Source organism: Chrysemys picta, chromosome 3 (assembly GCF_011386835.1).
Source record: "Chrysemys picta bellii isolate R12L10 chromosome 3, ASM1138683v2, whole genome shotgun sequence".
Lineage (NCBI taxonomy): Eukaryota > Metazoa > Chordata > Testudines > Emydidae > Chrysemys > Chrysemys picta.
Window position 1 is genome coordinate 172,314,831 of NC_088793.1, and position 12,561 is coordinate 172,327,391.

The window sequence follows — 12,561 nt, forward strand, 5'->3', positions numbered from 1 at the left end:
GAGGCATATGTAATGGCTTGCATAAATGAGAGAGGTCTGGGATCAGCACCACTACCTAACCCCTGCCTCCCACCCCAATACTTCCCAGCAAGGGAGGGAGAAGAGATAAGATATCCAAGAGAGACACAGGATCCTGCCCTTGGAAAGGACTCTAAGTTACTACAGAAAATTCTTTCCTAGGAGTCTGGCTAGTAGGTCTTGCCCACATGCTCAGGGTCAAACTGATCACCATAGGCTATGTGTCTATTACAAGAGTGAGTGAGTAAGGTTCTGTGTCCTGCTATGTGCAGAAGGTCAGACTAGATCATCTTGATGGTCCTTTCTGGCCTCTAAGTCTATGAGTCTATGAGAACCTGTCTCCTAACACCCTGCCTGGGGACACTGGAAACAAAGACAGCTCCACAAATAATACAGATGTGTTGGGAGGGTCCTAGGAGAGCAGTGAGCAAAGCGGATTCTGTCATTCCTCACCAGCTGCCAAGCTCCCCTGCCCAGATAAACAAAATTTCAGATACTCCATCGAATTTTCAATGTTCTTATTTTGGATAACAAGGAATTTCAGATAACTGAATGTGAACTGTATTGTATCCCTAGGAATACAGGGAGTGAAACATTTTCATTGGAACCATTCATCAAGATTCCAGTGCAGGTAAACAATGAATAGGAAGAGTATTGTTATAATCTCATGAACTATAAATCTCTACTCATTCATTTGTATATGAATTCACACTTTATCTCTCATTATAATAGCTGAAACCTAGATTGTTCTAATAAGATTCTTCATGAGCTCCAGCACTCAGGATGGATGAGTAATTGGACATTACTTGGGGCAAATATAATACTGCAGTGTGTCTTATAATGGCTGTGCCCCGAGATGTTAACTAGCATGCATTTGAACACACCTGTCCAGTAAGCAATGTAACATGACATTCCTGGGTGGGTTGAACCCAGCTCCTTTGTATCTAAATGCATGAGCCTCTTGTGTCTGAGCTAAAAGACCCAGTTCTCTTAGCCAACACTGTAGCAGGCTCATCAGTCTCTGTATGTGGCCAGGCCAGTAGAGAGAGATAGAGCGCCATGCTGAATAAATTTGCACTACACAAAAATGGGGCCAACCCGTGCCACAATATTTGGATCAACACTTTGAACACCTTACAGTTCAGAGGGGTTTGGAACAGGGTTAGCCCATTATATAGCCAGCTATACAATTTGGCTCTGAATCAGACTTCAGATTCCAAACCTCCCAAATCTGCAGAGGGTTCTGATTCAGGATTTGATTTGGGCCCATCCCTATAACAGCCAGGAACAATTATAGTCCCTGTACTTGAGAGAGACTAGGTACCCCATGAGTGCACATTGCCTCAAAGATGGCGCAACCTGCAAACACCCAGCAGGAATTGGGGAGCTTTGAGGAAGAGGCACAATCCCTCACCAAGCTCCTAGGACGATGCAACTCTACATCACCTCCCCTAATGTGGCTAAACGCCATAGTCTATCCAGCTTTCGTAAACACAAGCAGGATTTTGCCTTGGTCTCGCTAGTTTCTTGAATATATCAGATCAGAAAAGTAAAAATTGGATTGTCATGTTTGTTTGCTTTTTTGTTTTTTGCTTTGTTTAAAAGGGAACCTTAAATGGTTTTCAATGCTAATTAATGCACAAGTATACAGCAAAGTACAGGGGAAAGAAAAATGCCTTCAATGATTCCATCATGGCAAAAGGAAAAGGGAAGTATAAACAACTTTGCCCTGCTCTGCATCAAGGCCTGTTTGTCACCAGATCCCCCCAAACTTTTCCCCCAGTGAAACCCAAGAAGCATGTATGTAAGCAAGCATGTCAGGACTTGGAGGGGAAGCCAGTACAAGAATAACCACAGTAGTATGAGTGTTCCACGTCCATGAACATCTCATGTTACCAAGATAAATTCAGCTACAAGACTCACCCTTGTGCATTCTTAACCCCTTCGCTGTAGGAGGCCTTCATACCAAAACTAAAAAAATATCTCCAGGAAGGGATATTTCTCATAGCTGGAAATTACATTTCTACCATACCACACAGCCGCTCTCTTTGCAGACAGCCTTGTTTAAAGGCTACCGATGCTGTTAAATCTTTGCCAGTAATGTGATGTGATCAAGAGAGTTAGCTTTATCATGCTCACCCCTCCCAGCTGCCAAAGCATGAGGCCAGACCCTGCAAAAGTGTTCAGAATTGTAAAAACAAAGATAGACATCGTGATTCCAGGCCATCCTGAAAGAGCTGAGTACCCTGCAAGAGGTTCGTTCCTTAGACGTCTGGAAATGTCATCATTTTAGGAATTGTTGACAACAGTAATTCCTGGCGGCTAAACTAGTTGCAGGGACAATAGCAGTGAAGATACGCTGCTTTTGCCATCTTTCTGAATTCAGAACATTACAAAACTAGCATTTAAGTTCCCTGTCCCGACTGATTACTAATTGGAACTTTAACTCAAAAGAAATGGGGTTTTGGTGCTATCAACACTGAGACGAGAACATGCTCTTATCTCCAAAGCAAGAAGCTAAAATAAAAATTGAAGCAGACTTTTAAGAAATGTTGAAGTTTGCATTTATTTGGGTATTTATTTTTTGTTCTTAACATTTGAAAAGCAGAAGCACTCCAATATGCTAAAGGAGCCTGTTTTTCTGACCCAGTCAGAAGCAAGGGAGAGGAAATCTCCAAACAAAGTGTATTCTTGTAAGCTTTCCCGTTCAGAGTGGTTTAGGGCACAAAGGATGGTCTTGTGGTGTGAGTTCAGTTCCCAGCACTCCAGGCCCCATCTGCAAATTACCAGATGATAATATTTCTATGCCTCATAAGGGTGCAGTGGGAATAAATCCATAAATACTTGGGAAGTGAGACATTCATATATTGTAGTGGGCATATAAATAGGGTGACAATATATCCCATTTTGGCTGGGACAGTCCCTTTTTTAAGCCCTGTCCCGGCTGTCTCAACTTTTTTTTTTTTTTTGGCAAAAGAGGGCATTTGTCCCGTTTTCTCTTGCCAGCTTGATCAGTTGGCAAAAGCAAATAGGACAAATGCCCACTTTTGTAAAAAAAAAAAGTGGGGTGCAAAGAAACATGTGGAGGGAGGGTGACATCTGAGTGGCGACTGCAGACCTGCGCAGGGAGGTAGGCAGGGCTCAGGCAGGGGGCAAGCAGGGCTTGAGTGAGCAGTGACCCCCAGCCTCGTGGGGAGGAGGTGGGGAGACAGTGCTTGTGCGAGCAGTGATGCCAGCCCTGCGCAGGGAGGGCACAGGGCAGGGCTCAGGCAAGCAGCTCAGACTAGCCCCCCAGGAGGTCCCATTTTCCCTTTGGGAAATATGATCACTCTACATAAAAATATCTAACTTCCTAACATTGAGGTCCAGTGGATAGGACACTGGACTGGGAGTCAGAAGACCTGGCATAGAAAGCTATTAGAACTTTGTGCAGGATGGTGTGACAGGCAATAGTGGAGACAGCCAAATGCCCAATGCAGTCAAAAATTTGGGTGCTCTAATGTCCCCCTATTTCCAAATCACTTTTCCAAAGAGAATAATAAGCTGCAAACTGGAAAATTGGCACATGGAGTGGGAAAAGCATTGCGCACATTATTTGTAAAGGCCAATTCAACCTTTACATCCAAGCACCCAGGTTGAATCTCAGTTTGAACTCTTCACCTCCCCTTCAGCACGCTTCCCCACTAAATATAAACCAGGCTGCTGACGTGACTGCAGCTGGCATTCACCTTTTCAGATGTTTTCTACACTGTCCCTGTTTTTGTTTACTATTTTTAATCAGGAGATGCTCTGATCTAAACAGCAAAGCCATATCAGAAATACACATAAGAAACCATTCTGTTGACTAATGAACATAGCAGTCAGTGGTTGTAGCACCCGAGATTCATGGAAAATAAATGACGTGATCAGCCGACACTAATTTGACATGGCAACACTAATTTGCAATAAGCAGGACGATTATATCAGTCCTATAAATGTTAGAACCTACTCATATCTAATCCTTATAAAAATAGAAGCAGATGGGACCTGAGAAACACCTTGGCACTGGAGTTCAGGGTGTTAAGTGAACTATTTAGAATTCAACCTACTCCAAACATGCAGCTAGCTAGAGAAAGAACTTGCAGAACAACACTGCAGATGGACTGAGAGATTTTAGGTTAAAGATTGTGCAACTCCTTTGAGAAGCCTGCACTTCAAATCAGGCTGCGTACTGCAAATATGGAGTTGCATAGAATTTTCAAAATTAGAAGTCTGTTGACTCATCTAGGATTTCAAAGCAAATATAAATGAAGGCAGAAAAATGTATTAGCTATTGTGAAACAAGATCTTCAATCTAGCACTGTAAAATCTTCAGGTTCTTCATTAAAATAGAAGTTCAACAATAAGAAGCAATTATCTTTTCCTTCCTTTAAGGTAATAAGTGTGGATACTTGGGAGTATATGTTTTACCACAATTGAATTGCCTAGTAGATATATAGAGATATGTTTTCTGTAGGGTATAGATTGGCCATTTCCTCTACAATTGTCACTCTCTCTCAAAGATAATTTGATGCTTCAGGGCATAATTCAATCACTAATAGTTGGGGGTTAGGAAGAAACTTTGCCGGGGGGCAGGTGATCCCATATTTATTTACTTCAGAGTTCTTGCACCTTCCTCTGAAACGGCTGGTACTGGCCAAATTGGTGACAAGATACTGAAGTTGATGGACCACTGGTCTGACCTAGTGGGGAAATTCCAAAATTCCTACAAACTGTGGAATCATATTCTGTAGTCTTTGTTCTTCCTCATTCCCTGCTGTTTGTGCTCCACTTACTGTGTCACATCTAACATGGGAACTGTAAACTAGAGCCCTGCAGCAGGACTAGGATCCTGCAGGTGCCACAGGACCTGCTGCCATAATAGCAGGAGTGGGTAAAATGTACTTTATTACAGTCAGGATTGAATGGGGGAAAAAAAACCTGCCTGCGGTAACTTGCAGGAAAACATTAAATCTCTTGTAAGTTTGTCATAAATAGAATTTCAGCAATGTAAAGTAAGTTTTTTTTTTAATCAAGGTTTTAATACTTAAATTTAAGTGAAGGATAGAAAGATTTGATGTCTATTATAATAGGAGTTAGAGTATTTTTTACATGTTTAAACAAGATTTGTTTTATTCTTTTAGTGGTAAACATTGTATCTGAATTCCATTTATATATATGTAATATATTAACTGACCTTTTTTTGTTTTTGTTTTGTTTTTTTTTAAGTAGCATGAAGGAATCTGTCTCTCTTGCAAGATTTGTGGGGGTCTAAGGTTTTTGTGGGTGGGAGCGGGATAAAAATGAAAGAAACAATGCGGGAACAGGTGGGACTGGGTATTGCAAGGCGGGATAGAAGTGGGATTAAAAAAAATAGCGCTGCACAGGGCTCTCCTGTAAAATGTTTGGGGTATGGATGATTTTTTTTTTTGGTCTTCTGTGAAGTGCTATAAAATGATGATAAAGAACAGGAGTATGTCTGTACAAATAATTTTTTGCAGAGCATATATGGGCCTTCAACCTGTGCAATTCATTGCCTGAGGAGGCCATTGAGACAAATACTGTGGCTGGGTTTTTAAAAGGATCGGATCATTTTATGACCATTACCACCACTCAGAGGTAACTATACAATACATAAGTCTCTAAATTGCATGCTTCTGGGCATAAACAGACTGCCTTCAAAAGCTCCAAAATTATTCCCACCCACTGAATAGCATTGTGTGATCATTAATGTGCTTCACAGAGACCTCCCTGTGTCACATCAGGTATTGGGCACCACAGCTGGAGGCAGGATCTCCGACTAGACAGGCCAATGAATAATCACATCTGGTATGGCAACCCCTGTGTTCCTATAATCCCTTTGTTAATAACAAGATGGTAAAACAATTCAGGCAGCAATACAGTACATGTCAGATTCTGTTTACTTAACTGCTGTTTTAGGTAATTGCTAGTAAACCAAGCCCTTGTGCTTTCTTCAGAAAAATTACAGTTTAGTAGTAAATTTATACTGCTTTCCACTCAAAACATGTCATCTGAAGCTCTAAATTAGTATCAACCAAGAATTCTTGATTTGCCTGCAAGGGTAAGAAAGCCAAGTACATCAATTCATGGGTTGGAGTACAAATGCTCTGTGTTTGTATTTGTATGCATAGGTTTTCCTCCCAATTATTTATGCACATTAATGGCCTATTTTACTTAAATGGTACACAAAAGAACTGAAATGAAGAATGAGAGCTTTCCCTCATTAAAGAAAAAATTTTAGTAACCTCCTTGCATATTAAGCTTCTGAGTAACTTTGCAAAAGGGGGTATTTGATAAAAACCATTGCATTTCGGAGACTGAAGTTTGATCAGCATTGTTTAGACCTGGACTGGTTCCTGCACTTGGGACAGACTTTGGTGGCTTGAAATGCACAGCCTAAAGTCCCAATCTCCTGGAAGGGGGAGGAAAGTCTCTGCGTAATTAACCCTTATGCCAATCTACAGAAACAATGGACAACAGCCATTTGAACACAAATATGAAATCTGACAGAGAGGGAACGTGATTATACATCCATGTCTAATCAACTGGGCCTCAGTTTAACATGACGCATACTTGTAAACAAAAAATAGTTACATTTGGGTTTCTCTGTCTATGCCAAGAGAAAAACAGCGAAGATTTTTTGCTCTGTTGACTAAAATCTTAATAAGTGTGACACTGGTTAAAGTCCAATTGCCAAGAATGACTAGTGATGGGTTGAAAAGTGGCAGCAAATGTTTTATCTGATGGGCAATATATAACCAGATTTTAAACTACAAAATAATATTGGATGTTGTTGGGGCACCAAAATGCGGAGAATTGAGAAAAATGATTATTAGATCATTCTAGGGATAAGAGGGGGAAATGCTTAGCTTTATTACATTGCCTAAATGTTTGCAATGAAACCCAAAACCACACAGAACTTGCCTGGGTTTGAGTTTCACTGCAAACTTTAAACTCAGCTCTGGGGAAAGGTTTGCAAATATTTGCAAAACTATTGAGTCAACCTGAGCCCTGCCTCAAACAAACCGGAGTTACGCTTTACAGTTGAAAGAGCCATGGGAAATGTGCAGTTTCAAGTCAAAACCAAGTGAAATGGGGAGAGTTTGACAGTTTCACTTTGAATTGTGGGGACTGTTCCAACCAAAACTCAGAGGTTTCATGAATACAAGCAGACCAAAATTGATGGCAGTATAAAGCATATACAGAGCAATGGAAAAAAAACATCACATTTAGTATCTTATCTGCTTAATCAGTTTAATATCTGCTTCTGTCTTACTATGTCACTTCTAGACTAAGAGTTACATTCACCCCTGGTTTAATACAGCTTTCATGGGATGTTAGGTAGTGGAAAAGTCTGCCTGGTGGTAAGGTAGGGCTGCAGGTTGGAAAGTCACCCCACAGGTGGCCAGCAATGCCCCATTACTATAATATCTGAGTATGTCACAATCCTAATGTATTTATCCTCACAACACCCCGTCATGTAGTGTAGTGCTATTATCCCCATTTTACAGATGGGATATTGAGGCATAGAAAATCTGCCTGGTGGTGAGGTAGGGCTGAGAGTTGGATGGTTACCCCACAGGTGGTCAGCAATGCCTAAAACATAAGCAATACTGGCTATGAGGAGTATGTAGCCAGGGATCTGGGGAAGTTCAGGGATTCAGCACATCCCATTAGAAAGTTTCACTAGCAGGGCTCTTATCACCCCACTTCCTAGGAGAAACTAAGACTATGTCTTTGCTGGGGGAAAAAAGGCTTGTTTTTTATGTGGTGATAGCTAACTCAAGATAGGTCTCACTCCAAAACCCTAGTGGAGACCTGGCACAGATAGTCGTTACCTCAATGTAGCTAGCTGAGATAAATCCCAGGTTTGGGTATAGATTTGACCTCAATTAGCTACATAAAGATACAAATAAAAAGAATTATTAGTTAAAACTAAGGAGACAGGGGGCCAGAGAGAGCACATGTGCACAAGCATGAGAAGGACTCTATAGCCTGTGATTAGAGCAACTGCCTGGGAGGTGGGAGATACAGGGTCCAGTCCCTCTGCTCCAATGACTATTTATCCACAGTGGAACATTTTCAACAGGAGAGAGTGAGGGAGCCCCACATCAGAATATTCCATACTCAAACTCACCTGAGAGATGGCAGATACCTGTTCTAATCCCTTCTCCTCATCAGGTGAAGGGGGCACTTGAACCCAGGATCTCTCAAATCCCAGGTAAGTACCCTAACCACTGGGATAAAAATTATGAGGGAGAGGGTCCTCCTTCTCTCCCATACCCAGTGACTATCTGTTTTGTGTGAACTAGCCTGGGGTGGGGGGGTGATCCAATAGGAGTGCTCTAAGCACACCTGGCAGATCAGACTGCACATGCAAGTTAGAGTGATGAATGCCTGTTCTCCCTGGTTGCAATCACTCTGGGGCTTAGCTATAGGGTGATCAGATAGCAAGTGTGAAAAATCGGCACACTTTTTTTTTTCCAGGGATCAGGGGGTTGGGGAAATAGTTGCATATATAAGGCAAAGTCCCTAATATCAGGATGGTTCCAAGAATATCAGGACACCTGGTCACCCTACTTAGCCAGGAAATACGCACCCAGATGCCTAGAGTGAGGCAGCAGTGTGTATGCCCAGAGGCACAAACTAGATGCTGAGGGAACTTTTTACTGCAAAAATTTAGAAGCTGAGTTTAGGTGCCTATAGGATTCAGTGAGAGTTTTGTGAGTAACTGTGGAGCCTAAAACTGGGACTTAGGGTCCTCAACCCACATTTAGGTGCCTAAATCTGCCTAAATTAGTCCTTGCAACACTGAGCAAAGAAATGCCTAAACACCTTTAAAAAGCTGAGCCTATTTCTCCTACTGCCTTGACCCACTCATTTAGCTGTTCCTTAGTCTGCCTCAAAGAATAGCTAGTAGCAGTGCTCTGAATGGCTTGTTTTCTATTGGCTGACAAATGGTTTATGGTAGTGGTCTTTTACTAGGAAGAAACCTCCGCCTAATTTGGCCTCTCTCCTTATGCTGTGCAGGATATGAGGCAGTCCCACAGAAGTCACTTGGACTAATGTCAATGAAATGCACACGGTGATCCACAAGCGCCTGGAGAACCATAGAGAAATAGCCCTTCTGATTAATGTACTCGGAGGTTACGTGGGCTTGTGCCAGAATTGGAATATGCGTCCCATCTATCACCCCTCCGCAGTTAGGGAAACCCATTTGTGCAAAGTCAGGCACAATGTCATGCACGTTACCCAGAGTCACAGTTCTTCTGAGCAGGATGTGATTAATGGCCCTGCAAACTTGCATCAACATGATTCCAATGGTTGACTTCCCCACTCCAAACTGGTTAGCGACCGTTCAGTAGCTGTCTGGAGTTGCCAGCTTCCAGATTGCAATAGCCACCCGCTTCTCCACCGGCAGGGCAGCTCTCAATCTCGTGTCCTTGCGCCGCAGGGTGGGGGTGAGCTCATCACACAGTCCCATGAAAGTGGCTTTTCTCATCCAAAAGTTCTGCACTCACTGCTCGTCATCCCGGACTTGCATGACTATGTGATCCCACCACTCAGTGCTTGTTTCTCGAATCCAAAAGCGCCGTTTCACGGTGGTGAGCATGTCCGTGAATGCCACAAGCGATTTCGTGTCGTATGCATTACTTGAGTCAATATCATTGTCAGAGTCCTCACTGTCACTTTGTATCTTAAGGAATAATTCGACTGCCAAATGTAATGTGCTGGCGAGACTCGTCAGCATATTCCTCAGCAGTTCGGGCTCCATTCCCGCAGACCGAAAGGGAAGACAGAGCGCGCAGTACAAAAAACATTGAAAGATGACGCCAATTGTGGACGGAAGCAGAGGGATTGCTGGGATGCGAACCGGTGCATCACGGGGAGTTGGGGCAGGACCCAAATGCCCCGCCCCCTTCCCACAAGCCACGGCGCCAGACTGGGAAGAGGTGCTCTGTGGGATAGCTGCCCACAGTGCACCGCTCCCAATGCCGCTGAAAGTGCCGCAAATGTGGCCACACCAGTGCGCTTGGAGCTGTCAGTGTGGACAGACTGCAGCGCTTTCCCTACTGCACTCTACGAAGGCTGGTTTAACTCAAAGCACTCTACATCTGCAAGTGTAGCCATGCCCTCACTCTTCCTTGAAATGAGGGACACTTGGCTGCCCTGCCTAGTTCAAGAGCAGACTTCGACTGAACAGACTATTTGAGTGTTATACGATAAAGGCTACGTGTAAACAGTGTCCAAAAGGAGCCAGAGTCCTAATGTAAAGACTTCATTTGTGTTTTAATGAACCGGTTCAGTAAGCAAGAGGACTTGAAAATTCAGAACTCATCCAATAAGCTCACAGTTCAACTGAGAACTGTTAGCAACTAACCTCATGAGGACTAGCCTGATGGTATCAGTAAATGAAAGGAAATTAATGTGATCTGTGTGTGCATTTCCTGCTCACCAACCAAGTTCATTTCAGAAGCTTGTGGTACAGAGTTGTTCTTCTTGCTGTTGTTTGCTGCAAATGAGTAAGTCACAGCCGTCATTGAACATCACCAGAATTGTGTATATTTCAGGTACACAGAATATTCTAATTGAAAGATGACTAGCATCTCACTTCATGAGACAAAAAAATATGAAAGTGCATTATATTATAATAACTACAGTATCTATAAGCACATCAATAATACACTGGAGCTATTGCATGCACACAAAAAAGAATAAAATATCTGAAGATAAAAAGTAAACATTGCATTTGGAATGACCTTTCTAATGTGCTCTTGCTCAGCTCTGTAGGCCATCAGCCAAGGTCTACATAACTTTTCTGGCAGCAAGCAGGTAGGAAAAACATCAAAATCCATTTCTTTCCTTTCTTAAGGAATTCCTTAAGGGCACTATGGAAACAATTCCCTCTGGCCTGTCTACCACAGTTAAGAGTCACCTAGCATCCCTAGTTGCCAGCTATTATAACACTAAGCATAGAGAATCAATATATCCCTTTTCTGCCATGATGTTCAGGGATGTCCCTGAATTCACCTCAAAATATTTCCTCTCTACTCTCCATTCCACACCACCCCATACCAAATACTGGAATACTTAAAGTGGAAAGAAACGTCAAGAGACACTATCAAGGTTGGTGTGCCCAAAATATGACCTACTGTGCATTTTTTTCTCATGTCTGTTTTCCAAGCCCATAGAGGGTTGGTGTCTTGTTTGTATCTTCAATGCTCTTTATTTTCCGGGAATAAAAGATTAGTACCAGCAAGAGAGCACAAATAAACAACAAATCACTGTGAATGAGATGAAGATACATATATGTTGGTAAGGAAATAGTTTTGGCTCATAGCTGCCAAGAAATAACAAAAATGAAAAATACTGGAATTAAAATTCAAATGAATTTTGAGTGGAAATTCTTTTTTTCTTCATCACAAATAGCCCACTGGTAATATTTCAAGCTTATTGGTAAACTTTTCAAGGATCACTTGAATAAAGAAAAGCAGATTTAAATCCACTATTTTGATCATTTTGATCCTGCCAATCTGCTTTTTGTTCTGGATGTCCCTATATCTATGATGATCATCCTTAATTTCTAACTTACCTTGCAAAAATTCAACTCATTTATTTTACTTTGAAAATATCATTTCCATTTTTGGAGACTAGAATACCAAAAAACTGTAATGCCGCACATGACCTTGCTCTTGCAAACATGTTGGTAACTTTACTCATACAACTCAAGTCAAAGTTTGCACGATCAGGGTCAGGCTGACTGTTTCCAATAGTAAAACGCAAAGGGACAGACTGTGACCTTCTTATTCACAGTGGTGAGCTCTTACTCACAGGAACTATCTCATTAATTTCAGTGCTGTCAGCCAACTTTCTAGTGGACAGGTGTCCACATTACAGAAAACCCTACTACAGCTGGAAATGGTTGTCACTTTTCTTGTAAGACTCATCAGAAAGGCCAAGAGTTGAACAGAGGTCCAAAGCATCCACAGAGGATGTAGGAAAAAATTGGGCCTTTGTGAGTAACCTCCCATTAACACTATAGGTATGGCAACATTGCAATCAGAGGTGTGACTGCAGCTGTTGTAGACATACCCAAACTAGCTTTGATCTAGCTAGCTCAAACAACAATAGCGGTGAAACCTCAGCAGCACAGGGTAGCCACTCAAGTACATATCCAGGATCCTAGGTGGACTTGTATCATTAAAGTCTCATTGACATCCATTCCAAATAAATACATCACAATCAACTTTACTACCATAATTTTAATTACTTTTTAGTGTTTCACATATATATAAAAAAATCTTAAATGATTTGCAGTGTTAGATGGGCTAGATCATTCCCTTGCAAACTGTGAAAGTGCCTATATGTGGTTATTATATTGTATAGCTTCTCTAGAAAGCAGGAATTATTCTGTAAAGTATGTTGGTATTGTCCAGCACTCTATCATAGATTAGCAAATGTTAGGCCTCAATCTAACAAAACAGGCAGGCCCAGTGGTTTCAG

General features: G+C 41.9%; 1 long non-coding RNA gene across 1 annotated transcript; it reads left to right on the forward strand.

Annotated features, from left to right (window-relative positions):
• The first annotated feature begins 4,008 nt into the window (after positions 1-4,008).
• LOC135982068 (uncharacterized) lies at positions 4,009-11,449 on the forward strand. The gene is made up of 4 exons (XR_010599275.1): positions 4,009-4,431; positions 5,538-5,655; positions 8,147-8,278; positions 9,761-11,449. It is a non-coding gene; the product is annotated as an uncharacterized LOC135982068 (long non-coding RNA).
• Positions 11,450-12,561: the final 1,112 nt, after the last annotated feature.